Below are 24,398 nucleotides of genomic sequence, written 5' to 3' on the forward strand. Positions count from 1 at the left end.
AACTGAGCAACATTACTTGGTAAATGGTGAGATTCCAGCTGTTCCTGATGTGAAAATATGTGTATGTAAACTAACCAAAAAATCCTAGCTATCAACAGGTAATTCTGAACTTCTGGTCTGACTTCAACCACTGCCAATTGCTGTAGCCAGGGGGAATCAATCATTCAACATTCATTGCTCACAAATGGCGTTTAGACCTCTCAAAGAGATAATGAAACTCAGTGACATCTTAAAGTATGTTTAAGAGCATGGAAAAGGGAGGTAGTGGTGCTGATACAGAAAAGTGAGTGAAATCAATACAGGGGACTGGCAGTTCAACAGCATCCAGAAAAAGCACATTTGTGTGAACCAGTGCCTTGCTGAACACAAACAGCTCTGAGAATCTGTTGGGGTGTTTATTTACAAAATTCAATATGTCTGCATTACATTTATCCTTGGCAGGTATTGTTTTAAGCATGTGGTACCTTACTGTCTACTTCTCATCAGGATCATCTTGGAAACTCAGCAGAAAAGCTCAGCGTTTCTCAGGGAGGAGTAGGAAAGTATGCAGGAGCATCTCGGCTCCAGCAGGGGTCACCTGCTCTTTGTTCCAGGCATCGTTCTCACAAAAGCTCCTTTGCACTGGGTTTTTCTCATGCTTCTCCATGCAGGAAAGTGTCCGTGGAGCAGCACATCCTGGACCAGTAAGTAGTTTCCTTACAATACTGAGCAAACATGCCAGGTTCTGTCAAATCACCATAAAATTATTACCTTGGTTTTGCACACTGTTTTGGCATAAAGAGGACTCCATTACACTACTTTTTAGCATAGATTGTTCTTATAGCGAAAGTGCCATGGAAAATGACTATTTACCCCATTGTCTATCAACTGATAGGTAGGAAAAAGAAACTACAGATCAATGTTCCTACACTACTCAGTATTCCTCTGTAGTGCTGCTTAGGGATGTCGTTTTACTATGTGTTGATGATGGTTAAAGTCAAGAACCAAATACTTAATAAGGATTTAATTACAGCAGTTAGTTATTTAAACATTTCTGGGACGCATTATTATAATTAATTACAGTTATTAATTACAGGACTCGGTGCTTGGCTTGGAAAGCTGTGTGCTGCTAAGGTCTCCAGGCCTTCTCCATCAGCCTGTGGGTTCTGGGGTTTTAGAGATGATGGACCCTCCTGGGACAAGCACTGTCTCCCTACTGCCCTTTGTGATTGCTTGCTGTCGTGTCTTCCTATTCCCAAGGTGGCGTGTGCAGCCTGTAGGGAAAGGAGAGGGAGTGGGGCAGGAGGCAGAAGGGCTTGTTTGCCCTCCAAGGCGAGCTGAATGCTCAGGGCAAGGCAGAAGGAATGCACGTCTGCCAAATTAACAGGGCTGTTCCAGCACGTGGAAGCTCTTGGGAAGCTTCAGTGGAAAGTACTAAGACCACCAAACAAACTGGTTTTTTCAATTCATTTTTTCAGTGCACAATAGTTCTGATATTCCCTTTGGAGCCCAGCTGCAATGAAACTGTAACCTGTACCTTAAAGAGTATTAAATATGCCAGAATTCCTTTTTTAATCTACTTTGATTGCTGTCTTTCCCAATCTAGATCTGTTACATCCTTGATAAATCTTAACAGACTCTGTGTATGTGTTGGAAGGATATTCTACATCCTACTAGATATATAAAAGTTTTTGTTAGCTTACTATCAAGTAGTTGTTTCTGTGGAGTAAAATCAACTCTTTAAAACTTGAGCTTAACCCCGGTCCCATTTCTTGAAATGAGAAAGTTTTCAAGATCTGTTTTTCAAACCTACCTTTTTAAAATCATTTTTACTTCTAAGAAGAAGATGGAGATACTTTGACAGTCTACTTTTACTTCATCCAATCACTATAGTTTTTTAGATAGAATTTCTTTTAATGAAGAATCTTTTCTGGACAAAAATTGTTTTCAGACAGACAAGGTTTACATGCTCTAGAAGTCCTCCAAATCTTACCTTGTTTCCCAAGATTTTAAACTTTTTTCTTTAAATGGTGTCAGTATCTCACACAGTTGATATTTTTAAGACCAATCAGAGCTGTAAATATATGTATATTTGGGCAGAGTTTGGGCACATAATACCTTGTGGAAGCCCCATGCCAGTCCTGCTGGTGTTTCATAGTTGTTTTCTAAGACAACTGTTGTTGTGACATCCCAAACTTGGGATTCATTCATTTACTAACAGAGGTCCACAGTGCTGTGGCTGTGATCCCTATAAAGACACAGGCACCAGTGATATTTCTAAAAATATCCTGTTATGTTTTTAATCAAATTAATTTTGATTGACAGCTTTAAGAAGGTCACATTCACTTAATTAGGAGTTGTGTTCAGGCCTTCTACTGTTGTTTCATAAAGATTACTCACATTTTTGTGCAGTTTAAATATTTCTGTTTTCTCAGAAAACTTAAGATGCAGCAAAAAGACAGAACCAATTATCTATCAAGCACTTGCATAATCCTAAAATATTCCTCTCTGTAAGTATATAATGACAGTGTGCACTTTTAAATAAATTCTTCTAGCAGTAACAAAGCTGGGGATTTGATAAGTCTCACAGGCCAATTTCAAGTGAGCAGAAAGAGACAATTTGTCACAGTCAAGTGATCTTAGGACCTGCTGTCTTTATTTTTTTAAAATATGAAATATAAAAATTTAATGCTGTAATTTTATGGAGATGTTCCTAACTCAATTCATAGGGATTTAAATACAGTAAAGTAGCAGTATATAATCGTTTTTGTAAGAAAAGTTTTGAAGTCAACCTACCTACATCAAAATAACTACCAGTCTGTAGAAGTTAGGGGAAAATATAGAGATAAGTGCATGAAAAAAATCTTCGGTTATTTCATACATCTGAGCTCAAAATTCTTGATTCCCCCCCCCCCCCCGCCTCAACAAAATGGACTCTGTGTTGCACTTGTTTTACTCATATCAAACTCACAAGAGAGGATGATTTTTGGCCTCATTGGACTTTTTAAGTTGCTTTTTCCAGTCTCCCAACCTCATTTGTATGCTTTGCACAGGGACACCAAGCATGGTCTGAGTAGGATTTTTGACAGAGTTAATGAACATGGTTGTCCTGCTCTTTATGCCTCTTAGGCAGTGGAAATGTTCTGCAACTGCTAAGCCACTATAAATAATGCAGGTGGTAAATAAATGGCAAATAAAGATTTTGGAGTAAATATAAAAGCATGATTAACCTTTTACATTTGCTGATACAGATGGTGAAAATAGGCAAATTGAATTTGAAGCAAACCTGTGCTCCCCTGTCAGATCCCTGATCCTCCCTTCCTGAGGCTGGGATTTGGGGGGGCACTCACCTCACCTCACCTGCATCGATCCCTTGGATCTACAACCCCCACAAACCTTCGTGACATATTTCTGTGGTTCTTTTCAGTGGCCCTGAAATGAGTCACAGGATGTAAAGCCTGTGTGGTGTTGGGGGAGAGGGAGTGTTTATTTTCATGGATTAAAGGGAATTGTGTTCTGTAAAAGTGATTTGGCTTGAACAGGAAAGTGCAAAGTTTCTACTTAGAAGTGATTTGATTTTCCTCCTATTGATGTAGTTTTGTCCTAAACTTTTAACCTTAATTTATAGCAAGAAAAGTGAGTTCCTATATTCCTGTAGTTCTTCCAGTCCAGCTTGCATGCTGGCAAGTGAGCCATGACACCCATATATCCTAAGCAATTGGGTTTCCTTGTCCAGTGTAGCACTTCCCGTAAAAGTCCTCTACAAGAACTGGGTGCTGATCATGTCACCCAGTGCTTTACAAGGCTCTGTATTTTCTGTGTCTAAGCAAGTATTCAAATGTTGTCTTACTAAGTGGTTTTTTAATCATAGTAGCTGGTGTGGAAACCACTATTAGGACCTGGCTGTGTTGCTTTGCCAGTTCCTTGTTATCACCTGATCACCTTAGGAGGAATATTGACAGTAGCGAGCATGAGTGGGCAAACTTTGGTTTCTGGAATGATTTAGCATTACTGCATCATACTGTGCAATACTTTTATCTGCTTCAAGTAAGTGAAGAGTAGCTGCAGTGAAGCTTCTAGATTTGATACTGTAGAGAAATGTCAACAGTTACAGTGCAATGTGGCCAGATATCATTTGTTTGACATAATGGTATTGCACTGATGACTCACTTATTACCTGAGAGAGAGGACTCATAATGTCTTTTCGTTATATAATGAGAGAAAAGGTGAGTCTTGTGTCAGGTTGTTGACTTTCCTCTAAGAAATGGAGTGCAAAAATCCAGCACGAGCTGATGAAAGACGAAATATTCTATAGGAGAAAAAAAAAAAGGTAAAGTAAGGTGTGAAAAATACCTAACTATCCTGAAATTGGGTGAAATGGAAGAAGATAGTTTCATGTGGATTTCTTCATCTATAGTTTTATGTGAATTTCTTTACCTTTTCTTAAAAAAGGAAAGAAACCTCTCTCTTACTCTCTGATCACAGCAGCACAGTAGTAGCAATGTTGCAGTGAGTAGTGTGTTATTTATGGCTTTTGTGGCAGGCAAACAGTGCACATTCTGCTGCTTTTATGTAGTCCCTTCTATTGTAGTTTATGAAGAAATGGAATTATCTTGGGAGTCAGAAATGGATAATTAGCATCAACAACAAAATGCAATTATACTTACAAAATTAAGCTATTTGGAGAAGATTGGGTTCTTTAAGTCATGGACTAATTTCAACCAGAAGAGGGCTACAGAATGTGGATTTCAATCTTATATTAGTTATCCTTTTCTTGACTTCCCAGAGCAATTGATGGTAGCTGCAAAATTTACATGTAGCCTTTGAATTCTTGCCAAGCAGAACTGTCTGCATCCAGAAATTAAATGAGGCTCCATTTCTATGTTAAAATACTGACTAAACATGGAAAGGAATTTATTGAATTAATCCATGTCAAGCCTTTGGTTTAATCTTTTCTGTTTTCACATTTCATTATTCTTGAAAGCTTTTTCACCCCCTTTATTACTCTGTTCCAAATTATCTGCAACTCCTTTCTATGTGAAGTCTTCCACCAAATTTTTTTTGCATTACTACATTGACCAAATCACTAACGGAAATGTTAAATAGCGTTGACTACAGGTGGAGTTGCACCTGAACTGCACTTGATTAACATTTGCAGAGGATAGACTTCCAGTTGGGTGTGTGCAGCTGCATTCTCACGGTGACATTGATAGTGTCCCTTTGTGTTTATAAGAACATCATGTTGGGGTAACATTGAGGAGCAGGGGGGTGCTTCAGGCTGGGCACCATAAAGCTGAGAGCTCCGTCCACGAAATAAAATGGGACTGATTTGGTGTTACACGGCTGCTTGTTTGTAGCTGCCTTAAAGCAGTGTGCAAAGGCCTGCAACTTCAAAATATTCTGGAAAGTTAAGCTTACTTACCTTATTTATTTTGGGATGTGGCTGGTGAAGTTAGGGAGTTAAAGATGAAGAGAAAGTTTCATGTGGTGTTTTATGTCATGTACAGCGGCTTAGAGCAGGACCATCAGGTGACTTGGACAAAACTAACTTAGTAAATATTCTTCAAATGATTCTTCTTGTGCAGGTGAGTAAAGCAACACAATCAGACCCCATCCTTTCATGGCTGAGGGTCTTTATCCCTGATCCAGCACAGCATTTTAACTGTCCCTAGTGAATATCCCTCTGATGTTAGAGGAGCTGTATCCTGCTAGAGGTGAATGCAGTCCTTGTACACCACTGCCAGTCCTAGAATTAAGAAAGGTCTTGGGTTTGAAAACAAAACGCTTGCTTTAGCTATTGTAGAGGCAGCTGTGCCCTAAGGGCAGTGCTTTGGAAGCCAGGCAAAGTTTATCATATGATTTCCTCAGGAGTTACCCAAGAGTGTCCATTTAATCTTGATCAGTGGCTGCAGAGGAGCCCTGTTATTAGATGCAGCCTTGGAATGTGCCCTGCAGGCAGAAATGGATACTGCTGCTTGGGAGAGCTGCCAGGTTCTTTTAAATATTTAAGCAGAAATAATAAAAATCTTTAGAATGTCTCATGTATTCTAAATATTGTTAAATAATTTGAGTTTCAAAACTGGAAGAAGAAACCAGGAGGAGTTTTTCCTTCAGCTAGGTAATTTGCCGATAGGAAAAATCCTATATGAAATGATCAGTCAGCTTATGTACAAGCCTGTTGCTTAGCAACTGCACAAGTAAACTTTCACTTCTCACTACATTTTCCAGATTTCATTAGATTCAACAAATAAAATTAACTTTAGCGTCAAAATACAGAATAAAACCTTGCAGTGTAGAAAATGCAGTCTCCTCTCATGTTATATGTTTAAATTTACATCTTAGGAGCAACAGGTATAGCAGAAATGAATTTGTAATCTTCATATAAACTGCTAGGATAGTGGCAGTTCACATCAGTAAATATTAGCTAACTGTGTTTTCTAAAATAACATTTTTAGGTGGAAAAACATTTACTCCTTGTCCTGGTTTCACCCCAGCCAGCAGCTCAGCCCCACACAGCCACTCACTCATTCCCTCCTGGTGGGATGGGGAGACAACTGGAGGTGTAACAGTGAGAAAACCCATGGGTTGAGATAGACAGTTTAATAGGAAAAGCAAAAGTAGCACATGCAAGAAAAGCAAAACGAGGAATTCATTTCCCTCTTCCCACGTGCAGGCAGGTGTCCAGCCATCCCCATGACAGCAAGGCTCCATCACATGCCATGGTAACTTGGGAAGACAGATGTCGTCACTCTGAACATCCCCCCTTCCTTCTTCCCCCAGCTTTATGTGCTGAGCATGACCCCCTATGGTCTGGGATATCCCTTAGGTCAGTTGGGATCAGCTGTCCCAGCTGTGTCCCCTCCCAAATTCTTGTGTGTTCCCAGCCTACTTGCTGGCAAGGTGGGGTGAGAGGCAGAAAAGGTCTTGGCTGTGAAGCACAGCTCAGCAGTAATGAAAACAGCCCTGCATTGTTCACACTGATCCCAGCAAAAATCCAAAACACAGCCCATACTGGCTACTGTGAAGAAATGTAACTCTACTCCAGTCAAAACCAAACATACAGAAGTTCTACCACATGTTGAGGTGGAACTTCTTGTGTTTTATTTTCTGGCCAGTTACTCATTTGGTTTCACGTGCACTCCTTTGACTGGTGTTGGACCAGACCCATACAGGAGCTGTTAACTGCACTCAAAGGCTTAAGCACAACGATAATTTGCAAAAGTATGTGCATCTTGTGCTGTATGGTTTTGAAGTCCTCTCTTCATAGCTTTAGATCTCTGTTACCTTCTGAGGGCTGCAAGTTTACAGGCCTTTGAGTACAACCATGTTACCAGCTAGAGAAAGTCCATTGCATGTTTCTGAGATGTTAAAAGCAGTTTAGGTGCAGATAATTTTGTTTTCCTTTCTAACTGGCTGTGTACTGTTTAGAAGGGCTGGAGATCCTTACCGTCGTCGTGTTACACTTCACTGAGAAAGGAAAGCCTCAAATGTGCTCTGCTTTTTTGTTTTCCTTTTCATTTTTCTTTAATATTGTGTGTTCAAAGGAGGTAGTAAACCCTCTTCAGGTGAATGTTAAATGGGGTGACAGCGATGCAGAAGTGCTGCTGAAGGATTCAGGTTTTGCAGTGTTGTTGCTGGGTGAGCACTGCAGTAGAGATCCTTTGTTACACATCACTGTTGGTTTATGTCTGTGCTAGACCAACACCAGGACACTTTCAGTATCTGTGTGGTTCAAAAACCTTAAAGTTTTTTAAGAGGTCTTCTCTTGTTATGGCCAAGGATTTATCTTCAGCTCACAAACTGATACCTTCATGTTAGGCAAATTAACATGTGAAATGGCATTTAAAAAGAGAGCTGGACAGGAGGGGAGGAACAGGAGAAGTCCTGCTGTGGGAATGGGGCTCCATCACAGAAAGCTGCTGTTCTTTACTGAAGTGTGATGGAAATACTAAAAAATGCAAACTGTGCTAAGGGTCATGGAGCAGGGTGAATCTAAGCCTAGTTTCACTCTACATGTCATTGTTGGATAGGAACAAAACAAATCTTGCTGTATAAAAACATGTGAAAACTAAGAAATAGCTCAGTAAACCTATACTTAGTATCTATATTAATAGATATACTGGTATGAATGTGATGTGTTTTTCATTACACTCTGGTGAAATGATGCTGTAGAGTTTAGTCAGCAGGCTACACCTATGAAGTTAAGACAGTCCTGGACAATCCCTTCGTATGAATTAAAATCCACTTGTCTCTTGAAAGAATTAGTACTGAGTTCTTCTAAAACTAACCTTTGATTCTTGCTGAATAAAAACACACTTCTGGTATATGCAGTTTTTGATCATATTTTACTCTATTTGAAAAGCCGGTGGAGAACAGTTAATGGCTAAGTTATAGAGATTTCTCTAGGTGGTGATAAGAATATTCCTAAATAGCATTTTCAGAACCTAGGTTTATAAAGTGAAGGTTGCACTGCAACCTAAAGTTGTTGTTTGGTTTTTTTTTTTTTTACCCTGCGCTTGCAGACCAAATCTTCAGATGGTCTGGAAACTTCTCTTTTGCACAGAAACATAATGAAATAAGTCTTCAGAAGGTATCTGAAAGATATATGAAAATTGCTAATGTTTTACTCTGCAAGTGTTTGAAGCATTTTAAAAAGCAAAATGCAGTACATTCATGTTTGAGGATTAGGGAACTGCCTGCCACAGAAACAGTGATGCCTGACACACCGTAAGAGGTGATGTCTGAAATCAAACAGGTTTGGCAAACTAGCATCATCAATTACAGTTAAGGTTAACAGTATATTTCTATGCAGACAGCTATTAAATTAGTCAAATTTAAATGGTTGAAGTTAATCTGCTTTACTTAGCAATTATATCAGGGACATGGCCTGTGTTTGGGAAGCCTAGGCTCAAAATCAGATCTTCTCAGAGCAAATATCCAGAACTATTTAACATCTGGTACAACTGGAGATGTTTAAGGTAGGTGTAGTGGGCTCTGAATCTGTAGCGAAGAGCGTCTGGTGACCTGGACAGGTCCTCATCCTCCTTGATGATTTCCTCCTCCCTCAGTAGGGCTATTCCTTTTCTCTTCTTTGGAAAGGTAGAACCACTGTGACTGTTTGTGCATCTCTTCCATGGTAAATATGCTATGGAGCTACGGTACTTAAGCTAAATTTACAGTTCCTGCATTTTAAACTTACGCGACTTTAATTTAATCTTAAAATTAAGCAACTCTTTAGAGAACAATTAATTTTGTCATAATACTAATTTGCTAAGACGTTTACCAACACTTGCATGGGGTACAGTTTACAAACAGTTCCTTCAGGAAATGTTTTTAGGCTACTTCTCAAGCTATTTTCACGTTATGCACTTAAAGGGAATTATTTCCTTTATCACGTAAGGATCCTAAGATCCAAATGGAACATCACAAGGGGAAGTGGCTCGGATAGCTGAGATTTACCAGCTACTTAGGGTCAGATAAGGCTGCCTTAGCTTGCTAGATTTTCTAACTTCTCTTTCTCCTTTGTTACTGTTATCCCAGAGCGAGGGAATCCTGCTGGGGCTGGGGGCAGCTGCCGACTTTCTCTTTTGCACAATATGACTGGTCAATGTGCTGCATCTGCTGGGCTGGTGGGAGTTGTGCCTCTACCTGCACATCAGGAACGTGGCTGAGCTGAGCCTGAAGCTGAGGGTGTATTTGAATACATGCCTGGAGAAACTGGTGCTCTGCTGTCTCTCCTGAGAGACCGAGGCATCAGACGTGGATTTGATCAGCAGGGAAACGGGTGGTGTGGAGAACTGCTACTCACTGCTGAACAGCAGCGTGCTGATGTGGTGATTCCATCCTGGGTGCCTGTGGTTTGAGCCACTTTGTAACTGTGCTTTATCCCCGAGTGGACATGTTTAATGAGTTTTAAGTGAATCTAATGGCAACATGTGAAGGCAGAGTCGTTACTCTTCCCTTTGCTCAAAACAAATGGCCCACACAGTAGAGGTGTGCATTTTGTTTATGGAAGGTTTTCATAGACATTACTGCTCAGATTAGTCACATCTGTTTTACAATCAATATTGTATAGTAGGTGCTTCTCAGTGAGGCAGACCTGATGGGGTGTTTGCATTTCTACTATGGTGTTTGCATTTCATGCATTTGGACTATGAGTACAGAGTAGTGGGAAGACTCAAAGGAGACAATATAATCACCTCCTAATAACATCTCTGCCTCATGGGAACAGGTCCTGAAAAGATTGTTGAGTTCCTGCATCTTCCTCTTGTTAGCAATGAAGTCAGAATATCAATATTTGGTGTGATCATGTTTGTACAGATAATTACATTTAAGAGCTTTTATTTATGTAAGTCTCAAGGAAGAACTTCGTTGTATTTGAGTAATTTCTTTCCCCTATTTGTCTGAGACCAATCAGGCAGATAGAAATGCGCTTTCGTTCTTTCCCATCCTAATTTATCTTCTCTACTCCAGTTTCAATTAATTTCTTTCTTGGTTACAGAGGACTGTGATGAGCTTTTAGTGAAAAATCTGAAACCAGAGACAGCATTTAATCAAAACATTTGTACATTGAACTTCATTTCCCCAATTTTATTTATTTCCTTGGATACCTGATATAGGAGTTTAAGTGATGGGACTTAGTAAAAGCAAATGCTCACAGGGAGATTTCTACTGGTTCTCATAGCTCTTGTCTTGGTTGATAGTATTTCATTAATTTCATTTGAGATCCTATATGACAGCATAATTATGATATAATAAGACTTAGCTAGGTGGCATAAAATTATCTGCCAGTAAAGTCTCAAAGACAAGGTCACACAGAGTACAAGTAGTCTTCAAAATTATGTTTCTTGAACTAACTGTTCTAGCTACAGAAAAAAATAAAGCAAGTAACGTTGTAATTTTTGACACTACTTTTAGTGACTGCAAAGCAGTTCACCAAAATGGTTTCTCTAAAGCACTTTAAAAAGCCATTAATGTTAATTTAGAGTTCATTTTTGTTTATGCAGGGCTACATTAAAAATGAGGCTTGTTGATATGAAGTTGGGAGTTAAGACAGCAGTAAACAGTTCTTCAATCTACTATATTTGGTAGGGCAGCTTTAAATTTGCTGTTCCTGAAAAACAAAACATTGCTCTGATCCTTTTTCTGGGATCAATATACAGAAGTGCTTAGCACAGGTGCCTGTGGATAGTAATGTACCTTAGGTAGGCTTTGCTGTTTCTGGGTTGTTCCCCCAAATATTTTGTTTACTTTTAGTAATTAGGATAGTCCTATTACAGCTTCTGCATAGGGCCACTCTGTCAATCCCTATATTGATAGAGCTCCTGATGTAAAGACCAGAGTTTTATTCATCCCCATTACACAGCAAAGAGAGGAGTCCCCCTTAGGACTTCATGGCCATCAAATGCATTTGGCAAGACAGCCAGTAAAACCATTAGGATATTTGGCATGTATTTAAGTTCTCTTCCAAACACTGCAGCAAGACGGGTCTTGTGACTAAAGCAGACCTGGAGCCAGATTTCTGTGACCTTGAGGAGGTCCCTCACAGCAGAGCTCCCTGGGGAGTGCCGCCTTCTCCATCCCTTCCCTTGCCAGCTAAATGAGAGCCTGCTTCCCTGCCTGTAGCCAGGGCTTGATCAACTGTGCCTTTTTTTGAAGTGCCTGGAGATGCCCGAATGTGTTCTGTGGCATTGCAAGGGATTTGAGGCTTCTAGAAAATGAAATAAATTCTTTTTTTTTAAATTGCTACAAGAGTTTTTAAATTAAAAGAAATATTTGTGCCCGTTTTCTGATGCTGAGGTATGTTGTTGGATCTCTTGCCTTGTTGGAGGAGATAAGGTGGTTTTCTTTTGATCAAGAATAATTCTGTGATAAGATCTTCCTGATTACCTTGTACATATGTTTCTGTTTATATGGCTGTTTGTGTTTTCATATACATTTATTTTGTGGTTTATAGCATCAACTGAAGTAACTCTGGAACTAGGTGGTTTCTGAAGTTTTTGTTTGTCACTGCTTTAAAAGCAATCCTAGCTACTGTTCTACAGCAGTAATGTAATTTTTCTTTCCTCTGCTGTTTTTACCTCTTCATTCAAAATTTAACTCGCTTTAAATTTTATATTACTCCCTCCTCCTTTGGGTGCAGCGTTTTCTTTAGTCTTTGCACTTTGACACTTCCCATGTGAACCTGCACTTACTTTCTGCTCCTGCCTTATATGACATGAAAGGTAAACACATGTAACAGAATTAACTCCAGGTACTTTGCTGATGATGAAAGACTGACAATTAAAAGCTTTAGATGGCTCTTTATCATCAAGTTGTTCACCACAATCAAGAGTGATTATTGCTCTGAGGTGATGCTGCCATTGTGTGTTCACTGCTTGGGAGAAAAGCTATCAGGGTACAAGTGGAACACGTCAGTCTGAAGGAAGTTACGGTTTCTCCTTCTGAGCTTTCTGACTTTATTTTGTTCTTTTTTTTTGACCTTGAGCTTCAGTCTGCACTTCACTGGGAAACTTTAAAAATGTAATCACGTGTAATTCATTAATTAAATTAGTTAATAGTGTCTTCGAAATGGAGCAAATCTGTCTTGCTGTAAATAGTGAAGAATTCAAGGCAAGGAGGTGACCTCCTTTCTGTTCTGTGCCAGAGCCAGGAATAATACTTCTGCATTGCCTTTTAATTCCTCTTTGCTGATCCTGAACCAGGAGCAGTTTTGTGTAGGGATGGAAAAAGTTACACGGTGGGGATCTTTCAGTGCACCCAGAGTTAGTAATGTCGTCCTGAAAAAGGCAAAAGCCTTTCATAAAATGGGACCTGGTTTACCTTGATTCTTGCCATGGTTTAGTTTTACAGATGGCTATAGTCTGGCTGAAGGTTTGGGGTGTAAACAGTCTTTTCAATATGACCTTCTAACTTTTAAATATGATGATTGCCTAGAGTTGATGTAGGAAAGTGGAACAATTTGATCACAACTCCCCCCTCCCCTTTCAGTGACCCATAAACCCTCCAAAACAAAAGAATGCAATCGCCCTGCCCCCAGTTGTCCAGGTAGTGTAAGACTCAATCTGTTGAAGAGAGAGGGTGTCTTTTCTCATTAATGCCACAGGGGAAGGGAGCTGATTTCTTCAGCTTTAAGTTTATTTCTACGCTTTAGGCCAATTTTGTGTGCAATTATTATTTGCTTTCATTTTTTTAATAATGATCTCTAAATAACAAGAAAAGACTAGTAATGTAGGGAATTGGTTTATTTGTGCTTGTGATCTTTGTATTTTAATTGGAATTATGTTCCTAACTCTAATTATGAATCCTAGTTTAAGGATATTATATCCTTTTTCCTTATTTGCATACAAATTGCATTCTAACAAGCAGCCAGGTTTTCACACTCTGCATTTTTAAATGAAAGTTTATTTTAAAAATTTAATGCCAGTGTGCTTTTCCCCTCCCAAGATTTGGTTCAGTTCACTAAGGGTATGGAGTCTGCTCTCTGATGGACTCCAGCACGTTTTAACAGTTCTTTAAAAAGGAGGGGAAAGCAAGAAATAAACTTGGAGCTTCATTTATGTGTAAATGTCAGGGCTGTGATATTTTTATTCCTTCTTAGTCTAAACTTAGCCTAGTGTGATTTAGGGCCAGTGTGATTTAGGGCCGATGCTGGAAAGACAATGAGCTATTGTTTTGGTTCCATGTGGACCACGAAGGCTCAGCCCAGCACTGGCAACCATCAAAGAGTATCCCCCAGGGAATCTCTGGCTGTCTGGTGTGCTGGATTGGACTTGTACATCTAATTGCCAGCTCAGAGCTTTTAATGCCAGAAGAAATCTTGACCCTAATGGGTCAAAGCAAAAATTATTTTGCTCAGTGTCCCATTTGCAACAATGACAAGGAAGAATGAAAGCATAGCAACCAAATGCCTGTTTCCAGCCTTCAGCTCTATTCATCTCTGTGGCCTTCTTGGGCTGGGCGTGATTGAGGTCTCTTTGCTAACCCCTAACAGGAGTGTTTTCCATCACTGTGAGCCTTTGTAGCTTTTAACATCTACCAACAATTTTCTCAGCATGTACTACAGTGTTTTTACCCATGGTGTGCTGAGCCAAGACCTCCTCGGTTCTAACCTGTGTCGCTGCCTGTTTCTACTAATTTTCTCGGTAGATACAAGGATTGTAATTCCCTTGATTCTGCCTCCTATCCCAGCTCCTATTTTTATATCTAATATGGGCACCTCCCACCCTCTGGTACATACCAGGGTGACTAAAGCACGTGGCTACCTACAGAGCCCATCAGATTCTCTGCTTCACCTGACTGCTATGTTTTAGAGCTGGTGGGTTTGGTGTTCATTTTGCCCACTTACTCTATATCTCATCCTACAGTCGCTTTAGTTTCAGACTTATCCCTTCAGTTTCTTCCACAGTGAACATTAAAGAAAAAAAATTAGTCAGCTCCCCTGTGGCAGCCCTGTCCTTTGAGTGCTCTTTGTGTCCTGGATGTTGGGTGTCTTTACTGAGCCTTGGTACTTCTGATGAAGATGGATTTCGTTTTAGTTTTGGTTCCTTTTTGCTCGGCTGAATTTTTGCCTGTCTTGCTGTGGTTTTGCATTTGATGTACCGTTAAATGTACCATTTAATGCTTTCCTCATTTTGATACAATTTCAGCTTTTTAAGTCTGCCCTCTTGCTTCTAATGACCCCTCACTGCACTGTTCAGCTACTCTACTGGTTTCTTTCTACTTGTCATCCAGCTCCTCTCCATGGGCAGCCAGTGTGGTGTCCTTCAGTAGCCTTCACAACTGTTTCAGCACTCAAATCTTTAAAATGTCATTTTTAGCTGAATTTTAATAAGTTTCTTAATTTTTATGTAATCTGCCTTCCTGAAGTGGAATATCACCAAAGGATTTTCTTTCCATATTTTTCTTTTTTTTTCTTTTTTTCTTCTTTTCTTTTTTCTCTTTTGTTACACCTGCAGGGGATACCTCTAACTACTGTATGTTCACTTCCTCCGTGGGCATTTCTAGTTGTGTGGTTCTGATTGACCTATCTTTCTTAGGACCAAATATGGTTTTGCATCCTGCTTGTGAGCTCCCAGTGAGCTGCTTTGCACTGTTACTGGAGAACATGAGCTCTTTTTCCTGTCTTTTCTGGTTTTGGGTGTTTGGGCTTGTTTTTTTTTGCTTTTTATAATTGATTCTTTATTCCTGATATTAAAATGCCTTGCTTACTGTCTTCCTTTCTCCAAATTCCCTGCATGCTTTGTTTGTCAGTGCCTTCATTTAGCACTAGGCATTGCAGTTCCTCAGTCACTTATTTAAGATAAGAGGAACTATGAAACTGAACATTCTATTAAGCAACTCAATGTAAGTTCATTTGTTATTAATTACTTCCATTGTGCTTGGAAAAAATTTGTGCTGCATCTGCATAGACTCAGAAGTTGAGTCTATGCCCTTTGTAACTGACACATTTCACAGCATTTCTGTTTTTCTTTGACACTTGGGCTCCTTTTTTAGGCTCTGGCTTTGCACTCAGGCTTTTCAAAATGCACAAAGATTATTTTTTGGACTCCTTTAAATTTTCAGAATGCTGTATTTGATTTTAATTGATCTATGGAAATTTAAAACCTTTGACCAGACCTGAGGCATTTCAAGCTTGGCTCTAAAATCCATAGACACGTTGAAAATATTGGCAGTTCCCCATTAGTGACTGGCTCTCAGCAGCCAGTGCTCTGCTTCTGGCAGGAAGGGCCAGACATAGGGATACAGCTGCTCTCTGCAGAGTTTCTGCCCTCTTTCCCTCAAGAGGTATGTTCATATCTAACATCAAAAGGTGCAAAAGAGGTGGACTAATGGTGGTAGTAACTTAGCACACACTTTCATATCTGCCCGCTTTTAATTCCAGCCAAGGATATATATGGAGAAACATTCTTATGCTAATCTAGGTTCTGCAGTGCTTCAGATTTTGGTACAAATATATTTTAAATTACAAAACATAATGGTGTTTACCATTAGTAAAATTCCAAAGCCCATATACCTAGGTGCCACTAGTTGTCTGTTTGTCAAGTTGATTCCTTTCAGCACCATCAATGCTACTGTTTTAATGGGATATCTTCCAAATATATTCCCATTTTAAAGCTTAACTGTTGTCTTTCAGTTCTTTATAACTGAATGGGAAGTCGTTTTGTATCAGGAGATTTAGGTTATGGTCTGTAGTAATGGAACTGTCTTTTTTTCAATTTAGCAAAATACCATTAAGTATTAATTTATGACCCAGCTACATTATTGAATCATGGAGGTATGTAGGAGCATTACAGTCTGGGTATTCTTTCCAACAAAGTTCTAAAGATAATTTTTAAAGTACAGACACTTTTCTCTTTCATTGAACGTATATATAAATATGATTTAGGGAACGTGTTTTTACTGGAGATGCTGAGGTAGTAAAATGTACAATTACAGATAACACTCAACAGTGTGACTCTGTGTGTATGGATGCAATTTTGCATTCCACAGGCAGGAAATGGAACAAAGGATGATTACTTTATAGTGTGAGTAAAATCCTGCCATCCCTTAGTGCAAATATCAAATCCTGGGAGGTAATTCTGCTTGACTATAGATTAGAAATAAGTGAAAGGGGCCAAAAGAAATATGTAAGATCCATGTGAAACAGTGATGGACTATGTTGGAAAGGTTTCATTTGTGAAGGTGAAGGTTTTTATTTAGCAGTAATGCCACATTTATTTAAGTTCTTTATTTTTTTTATACTTCATGACCGTATAAGTGGGATATGGGAGCTCCTTCAGGAGCTAAGGTATCTTAGAGCTGGGGCAGAGGCAATTCCTCCCTCCTCTGCACTGTTGGTCTGCTTTTGGAGAAAGGAGCCCTTTTGTCTTCACATTCTACTGAGAAGGAAATATTCCCTGGAGTGCTTTGTCCATTCTAAAAGATAAATCCATACTTTGTAAATCTCTGTTCCCTTCTCCATTTGCCCTGAGACTTGTCATTTCATGCATGCAAGGTATGTGTGAAGCGCTGCACAGTGGAAATAGTAGTGTTTAACCTAGAGGTGTGAACAACTCCTTGGGTGTCAGACAGTGGCTTATACTGTATTTAACTCAAGAGTAATTTATAATGGCAGCATTTCTGCCTGGTACCTACTGGCTCCTGATGCCCAAGAATCTGAGCTGATTTATGTTCAGAACCTGGCCCCATGCTGCTGTTTCAAGCTCTTTCTGGTGTGGATTGTGATCTGGATGTTAATTTATCAAAGTTAGGATTCACAGGTCGCCGTGTTCCAGCCAAGCTAAGAGAGTCTCATAAAGAAGGGTACATTCATCTTGTGACTGCATGTAAATATTCTGCCTTCCTGTAGCTTTAGCTGGGTGACTGTATTATCTCATTAATCATTTTGTGAGGACTTCTGTGTTGTTGTTGTCTCTTCTCAAGGATAGACAGACATTTACGACTTCTGTGATCAATAAATGAGTTATTGGAAACTAGTGCCTATAAACTGAAGTAGCAGCATTGCTGTCTGCTGCTTTTGTTGGCTGACTTGTACAGGATCTGCAGGTGGAAAGAAAAGGCCAGGATATAAGAGCTACCCCAAAAGCAACTTGCTGCATTTGAGAAATCTAATTTCAAAAATAAATTGAGTTTGGACTTAATGTCTTAGTGGCTCTAAACAGTGATTTTTCTATCCTTTCTTTTAACCTCTCTGGGTATCGATTCTTTGCAAGGACCATATTTAACACCTGCTGTACAGGGCACCCAGCTCTTTGAGCTGTGGAATCCTGCTCCGACATTCCTGCTCTGGCATTCCTGCCCCAGTGTGGGAAATATCCCTCTCTTTAAATTTAGAAAGACAGCATAAACTTAAGGAACAAAGAAACAAGGAAGAATTTATTCAATGCATTGGGTCTTTCTCTCACCGAGTTTCCAGAGAAAAAGACACCTTTGGTTTAAATTCCATGAATTTTATAGTTTCACAAAATCCCACCCTTTTCAGATAAGTTTTAATGTATTCATTTTTACCTAAAAAGGTTTCTCTTCTCCGAAAAGGGGCTTTCCCTTTTTCCCAATTGACTGCAAGCCATCTCCTGTCAAAGGTGATGGATCTTCCTTTGTTCTTAGCCCAAAGAGAAAAGAAACCTCATGTACAAAATGGCCCTAAAAGATTTAATTTTTAAGAATTTTCTCATTTCTCTTATCCCGCTGAAAGAGACCCTGATACCCAAGTTCAGGTCTTGGAACTTGGATATCTTACAACTTCACGATACACCTATTTATATAAAAACCCGTATTTTTATTTCTCATACCAGCATTCTTGTCCTGGCATTCCTGCCCCCCGGGGTGTGCTGGAGCAAGGCTGTGGGGTGGGAAGGGCTGATGCCCCGTGCAGCACCTTGCTCATGGTGCTGCTGTGCCACTCCTGCCTCCTCTGGCACTGGAGCATGCTGAGAGCTTTGGTGGGGGGGGGCAGAGGCTGGGTACTCCTGTGGTATCCTTATGGAAAGAAACAGCAAAGTACTTCCCAGTGGGAAGTTTTGCCAGAGCTGATAACTTAGGGCACTTTTAAATCCCGGGATAGCTGCTCCTGCTTCCCTGCTTGTAAAGAGTCTAGCTGAGCAGATTTTTTTTCTGTAAGTAGTTTGTTTCCTATTCTTTTATTTTTTCTTCCTAAAGGAAGCCCTGTTTGCACCCTTACCCATGCTTTATGATCATCCCAGTTAAGTAGAAGTTTTTATACAGCAATTTCCTTTTCCTCACACAAGATCTTTTGCTTTCGATGCTTCATGGTTAATTTTAACCAGATGGGTAGATGTCTTTCACATCTCTCATCTCTCCTTACAATTTTTAAAGAAAACACAAACTGTCAAAATGACCTTACAGTTCTCAGAAAATGCTAATGAAATTTTTCTCATAAAAACAACAGAGAAAATCATAGTTACAAAATAAATGCCAGTCAGGTACCATTAATATCCTCAAAAATGGAAAGAACACTTATACTGACAAAGGAAAAATGCTACAATCAAGTTTGAGTAAATTGATCTATAGTGAACACAGACAGAAACCTTGGGAAATGTCTGAGAAATAACTGACACTGTGTAGTAGTTCCTGCTCTCTAATGTAGGTTTAAACTGTTTCTGACGTAGATGGTTTTTCTACTGAAAACTTGGTGTTCTGGGACAATGATTTTTGGTAATGATAGTGGATGTTCAGTGTAGCCTTTCAAAATGGACAATATGAACTTTATTTGAATTTAACAATGACAAAGTTGTCTAATCATCTGTATTCTTTATGCTGAGGGATTTTTTTTTTTTATGAGTTGAGTTTTTTTGTGGGTTTGGTTTTTTTTTCCTTCTTCTTTTCCCAGTAGTTTATATAAATAAATAAATATAAAAAATTCAGAAGAGTAAGGTGCTGGAGAAGATGCTCCACTTTGCTATCCCAGCAAGAAGTTAATTGTGTCCACACAAAATAAAACTTGAAGGACAAATGCATTGTGTTTGTAGGGCACCTATTTATGGCCACTGAATTATTCCTACTCTGTAATCAGATCCCTGGGCTATGACCAAAGCTGAATGAAAAGGAGAGTATTTCTCTCTTCAATCATTTCTGGCCACAGAGGTGACTCCAGCTTGCAGAGCTGCTCAAGTGCAAGTGGTGGGGCCCGTGGGGATGGAGGGACTCTGCCTGTTCTCATCCAGCTCAGCACTGCTGAGCAGCAGGAACTTCGCTTACAATCTGCAGCTCCAAAGCTGTGCTTGCGACAACTTCATTAAATGTGGAGAGCGGCTGTAAAGAATCCAGCCAGCTCTTGCACGGAGCTTCCCTGCAGGGCAAGCTCTCACTTGGCCCAATCCATCAGCCAAGGGATTAGTCCTAATCACCATGCCCATCACAAGCTATTCATTCGAAGGAAATCATTACAAAATTTGAAGTGCATTGTCATTAGGCAGCTGTCTGCCCTTTCCAGGTGGGAAGGAGCCACCCTGCCATGTGTTGGTGACTTCCTAAGTTAGGACAGGGCTGCGGTGGCTTTAGAGACTGCAGTTCCTTTTCTTTTAATTTGGGAGCTCGTTTTAATTTAACCTTCCTAGGTCATTTTAGCCTGAAAAATGTGTGTCTAGAACATGGGTCCTCGTAGCTCTGTGCCTGCAATGGAGGGGGAGGTGAACGGTTTGTTCGGTTTGCCACTCTCTGCCCAGTGGTTTTAAGGATAAGTTTCAGATTTATCAAATGCCCTTTTTTTCCCATGTACTTGTGATTTGACATTTAAAGCCCATATTGTGTGAATTAGGGAAATCACTGGGTACTGGAATGAGAAATGAGCTGAAAGAAAAATTGATCAGTAATTAGGAAGGTTAATCCACTCATGGCAGAGAGCCTGAGATTTGTCCTGATGTATTGCCATTCAGTTAGTGTAGATATAAATAAAGCAAGTTGGAAAAAAGAATCTCAGAAATCCTAGTTACAATGGCATAGGTTGGGATCACTAGGCTTCTCAACAGGAAGACATATTTAAGCAGAATACAGGTTTCATTCATTATATACATTCTCTGATTTTATATCATTCTTATTTTTCAACTACTGAGTGTTTGCTGTTTGAGTTGTATCTGCATCTTCCAAACCATAAGCCCACAAAAAAAAAAAAAACACCAACATTTTAAAGAGCTAAAAATGGGACAGAGGGAATATCAAAGACATCCACCTTCCCTGTCCTCGTCAAGGAACTATTTCCATTGCTGAGATTAGATTTCAAGCAGGAATGCAGGCATAAATTTCTTTTAACAATTATTTTCTACAGTTTGGTGTGCTAAATATAAATGCAGAGATGCATTATGACAAGAATATTTCTCATAAGTATGTCAGAAGTGTATGGTTCTGTATTTGAAATTAAAGTAGCCTTTGGCAAACTGTCTGCACAGCTGTGATAAGGAAACACATGGAAATCATAGCTGGGTTTACATAGAGTGTGGTCAGCTCCACAAGAAGATTCTACTGTCCACAGACAGTGCCTTATGGTATTTTCTCGCTCTCTTATTGTTGGTCATTTACTGTAAAGTTAAAACCAAAATGAAACATTTAGTTTGAACATAAAAGATAGCAGAGAAAGGCACCACAGGCAGTGGATTTTATCCCATTCAGTGCCCGTGTTGTTGGCAGGACACATATGGCACAAATCAGACCATGAGCAGACCTCTGCAGGGCCCCTGTCACCCCATGCCCGCTGTGCCCCTGGTCCCCCCATCCTGGGGACAGTGCTCGGGCTGCCTTGCTGGGCTGTGGGGCTGCTGCCAGAGATGTTTGGCACCTGACACTCTGAAAACTAAGCTGATACATTAATGCTTCTGCTTGTTCTCTGCCAGTCTCTTTGTTTTCTGACCAGGGAACAGGAGGTTTCTTTAGGTCCTCTGTTTATTCTCAGACCAGAAATAACTTCTATATTCAGGGCCAGGAACCGTTACAAGATTTCCATCCCATTTTTTTCCTTTCTTTGTTCCATGTTTCATCTGCAGCTAAATTTGAGCAAACTTAAGGTTTAGTTGGTAACTGAGCAGTAAATATAAGTTGGAAAATGCTGATAAGCTTAAGTTTGAAAATTATTGTGAACTTCGTTTCTTATTCGAGCAAAATGGTAGTTTGGCATTGTCAAACCTCATAGATGGAGAGAAGAAAGAAAAGGAAGGGAGGGAAGAAAGCATGGAAAAAACCGAAAGGGTCTTGAACTCAAACAGAAGTTTCTGATCTGAAAATTTCTAAGGGTATTACTGCCTCATACATGTTTTATAAAATAAGTACAATTCCTTTGTTCAGATTTTTAAAAGGTATTTACGTTTTTCCTTTCTGTTAAGATCTTACTATCTTATGTTGCTTTGGACAGCTAGATATTAGCCATGAGGTGGTATATCTCATTTGGTAATAATGATCCTTTTAGAAGCCCTAGAGGATGTAAGAGGATGAAATATCCCACTTGGGATATTCGTTTTACTTGTGCATAAAAGAGACTGTGACACAGAGTGAGAACTGGCACAACACAGAACTTTTTATAGTCCAAGTTCCGTGGAAAAGTAATGAAAAATGGGGCTGTACTCTAAGTGCTCATTGCCAGAGGTGCAGCCTTGGTGGAGGATGAGCAGGAGGTGCCCTGTGACCTCACAGGTGCTGAAGTGTTGGCACCTTGGCAGAGCTCTTTGGGGTGAGGCATTTTGCAGACCCACTGGGAAGGAAAGGGAGGGTGGCCAGGGCAGCTGCCTACCTACCACCTCTCACTGTGGGCTTTATTTCGGGGTGAGCTGGGAGGCAGAAAAGGCCTTGGCTCTGTGTTACCTGCTCAGTGATAATGAAAACATCTCTACATTATCAGCACTGTTTCCAGCACAAATCCAAACCACAGCCCAGACCAGCCATTGTGAAGGAATGAACTCTACCCCAGCCAAAAGCAGCACTGGTGTGTATGTATATAAGGCTCTTTCTGTGATGATCTCAGCCAAGAAGGGAACTAGAAGGAGTATTGAGGAAATCTGCAGAGACACAATGATGAGCAGGCCAGCAGGTAGGGAATACAGGAGCTGGAAGATAATACCTGTACCTGGAAAGAAAGCACAGCAGAAAGAGTAGATATTCTCAAGGCTGACAGATCAGCAGCCACAGGGAACAGAGTGTTTGCCATAGTGTGGAGGGATGGAGGGCTCACCAAGGATCAGCTCAAGAAAACAGCAGTATAACTTGGCAATCACACCTGTAGCCAATGCCAGGAATGTGAGTAACCATGATCCCAGTCCCTGTAAAGGGAACTCTAGTACAAAAATCTCTCTGGCACAGGCTGGATTACTCCTTTCAGCCACTTCTCCAGCCTCCTGAACTAGCTGAAGTCTCTGGTAGAATAACTACTTGCAGAAGGATGCACAGATGGAGACGAAGCAAAGGACAGACCTTCAGGTGGAGTGGACTCCATGGAAAACACATGGAGTATCAAAGAGGAGGCTTCCACTGCTCCACAGACTTCAGGAGGCAGGAGGATGTGCCAGAAAAGGACAGTACTGGCAAACCATGGTGAGGGGAACACAAGTCCTCTGAGCAAAAGCGGAAAAGGAAAACAAGAACACAATCCTCAGTGTCATTTTAGTGACTGTACACACTTCAGGTAAGCCTGGAATGCCTTCTCTCATCTTTGCCCTTAAACTTTAATGGGATGGCATTGTTGCTTTCAGTTAAATTTGGTATTTGTGCTTTGCACAATCTGCAGTGGTGTCACTTTGATGGGAGAAATAAACTGAAAGTGGTGTAAGGAGAGACAAGCCTGCAATTTTGCATCCCTTAGGAATCCTCTCAGGAGGCAGAGAGGAAGCAAGGCAACAGGAACGAGAAATCTTCAGACAAGAAGTTTACATCAAAGTGAAGAAATCCAAATGAATGATTCCGTTCAATTACCTCACAGATACCAAAACAAGAGAGCAAATACAAGAATATAGAATTGTCCTAGCAGCAAAACTTAACCATTTGTGGAAATCTTAGACCTTGGGAGGTTGGTATAATCAGTGTCTCATTATAGACATGAAATCTGCATTAGAAGCCATGGAAGAGTTCAAACCCTTAAGTTCAAAATGTTTTCCAGAGACTTTGCATAGACTGTTCTGACAGCTGAAAACCAAGATTTGGAGTAGAAAAAGATGTAGTCATTTTGTCTGGTGGATGTGTACTGGCAGCACTAGAAGGTGGAAACTGAAAACAGCTTGGCCATAGGATCAGAGTTAACAGGCCAGGCAGGCACTCAGCTGCAGGGAGCAATCAAAGTGAAAAGGTTTCCAAGGTTAAAAATAAATAAATACATAAATCAGTCCTTGAGTGTAATTGCAAGCTAAATACCATTTAGTGCTTATAAGTCACAATCAGTGCTTCTAAATGCCACCTTAAGACTGAGTCAAGAGCAGGAAGATGAAGAAAGGTCTCAAAAATTCCTTCAATAACTAGCTCAAAAGACTTCTGTTTACAGGGCATGCATTCGTCTTGCACAGTAGGTAAGCTGATTTTATTTGCATTAAAGTCTGGTGTAAATACAGCAAAAGACAAATGTGACTTCTAAGTTAAGCAGAGAAAAGGGAGAGAAGCTCAAGGCACTTGAAATGCCAGAGGAATGTTACAGGAGACTAATTCTGTTTTTAAAGCTTAAGTAAAAGAAAAAACGTAGATCGATCTTGACTCATTCTTCACTTCACCCTCACCCACTGCTGGTGTAGGAACTGGTTCAGCTCAGATGGGTCTAGTGCAGGTGTGCAGGAACAGCTTTGATTTCCATCCGTGTCCATGGCCTGGGAGTGGGGTGGAAATGTCTTTGGGTGTAGCCCGTCTGTACTGGCAGTTTCTCCAACACTCAGTACTTAGGGCAAAGTGATGTGATGCCTAATCTCCTCTTACTAGGCATTGTAAGTGGGTAGAGG

The 24,398-nt window shown here is 40.1% G+C and overlaps 1 long non-coding RNA gene across 2 annotated transcripts in view; it reads left to right on the forward strand.

The window, feature by feature from the left end:
- Positions 1–24,398, forward strand: part of LOC116790415 — a 181,472-nt gene that overhangs the window by 36,077 nt on the left and 120,997 nt on the right. For both annotated transcript variants that reach the window (XR_004358346.1, XR_004358347.1), the window contains one exon: positions 442–687. This is a non-coding gene — a long non-coding RNA (uncharacterized LOC116790415). The remainder of the gene's footprint in view (positions 1–441; positions 688–24,398) is intronic.

This window comes from Chiroxiphia lanceolata, chromosome 8 (assembly GCF_009829145.1).
Source record: "Chiroxiphia lanceolata isolate bChiLan1 chromosome 8, bChiLan1.pri, whole genome shotgun sequence".
Lineage (NCBI taxonomy): Eukaryota > Metazoa > Chordata > Aves > Passeriformes > Pipridae > Chiroxiphia > Chiroxiphia lanceolata.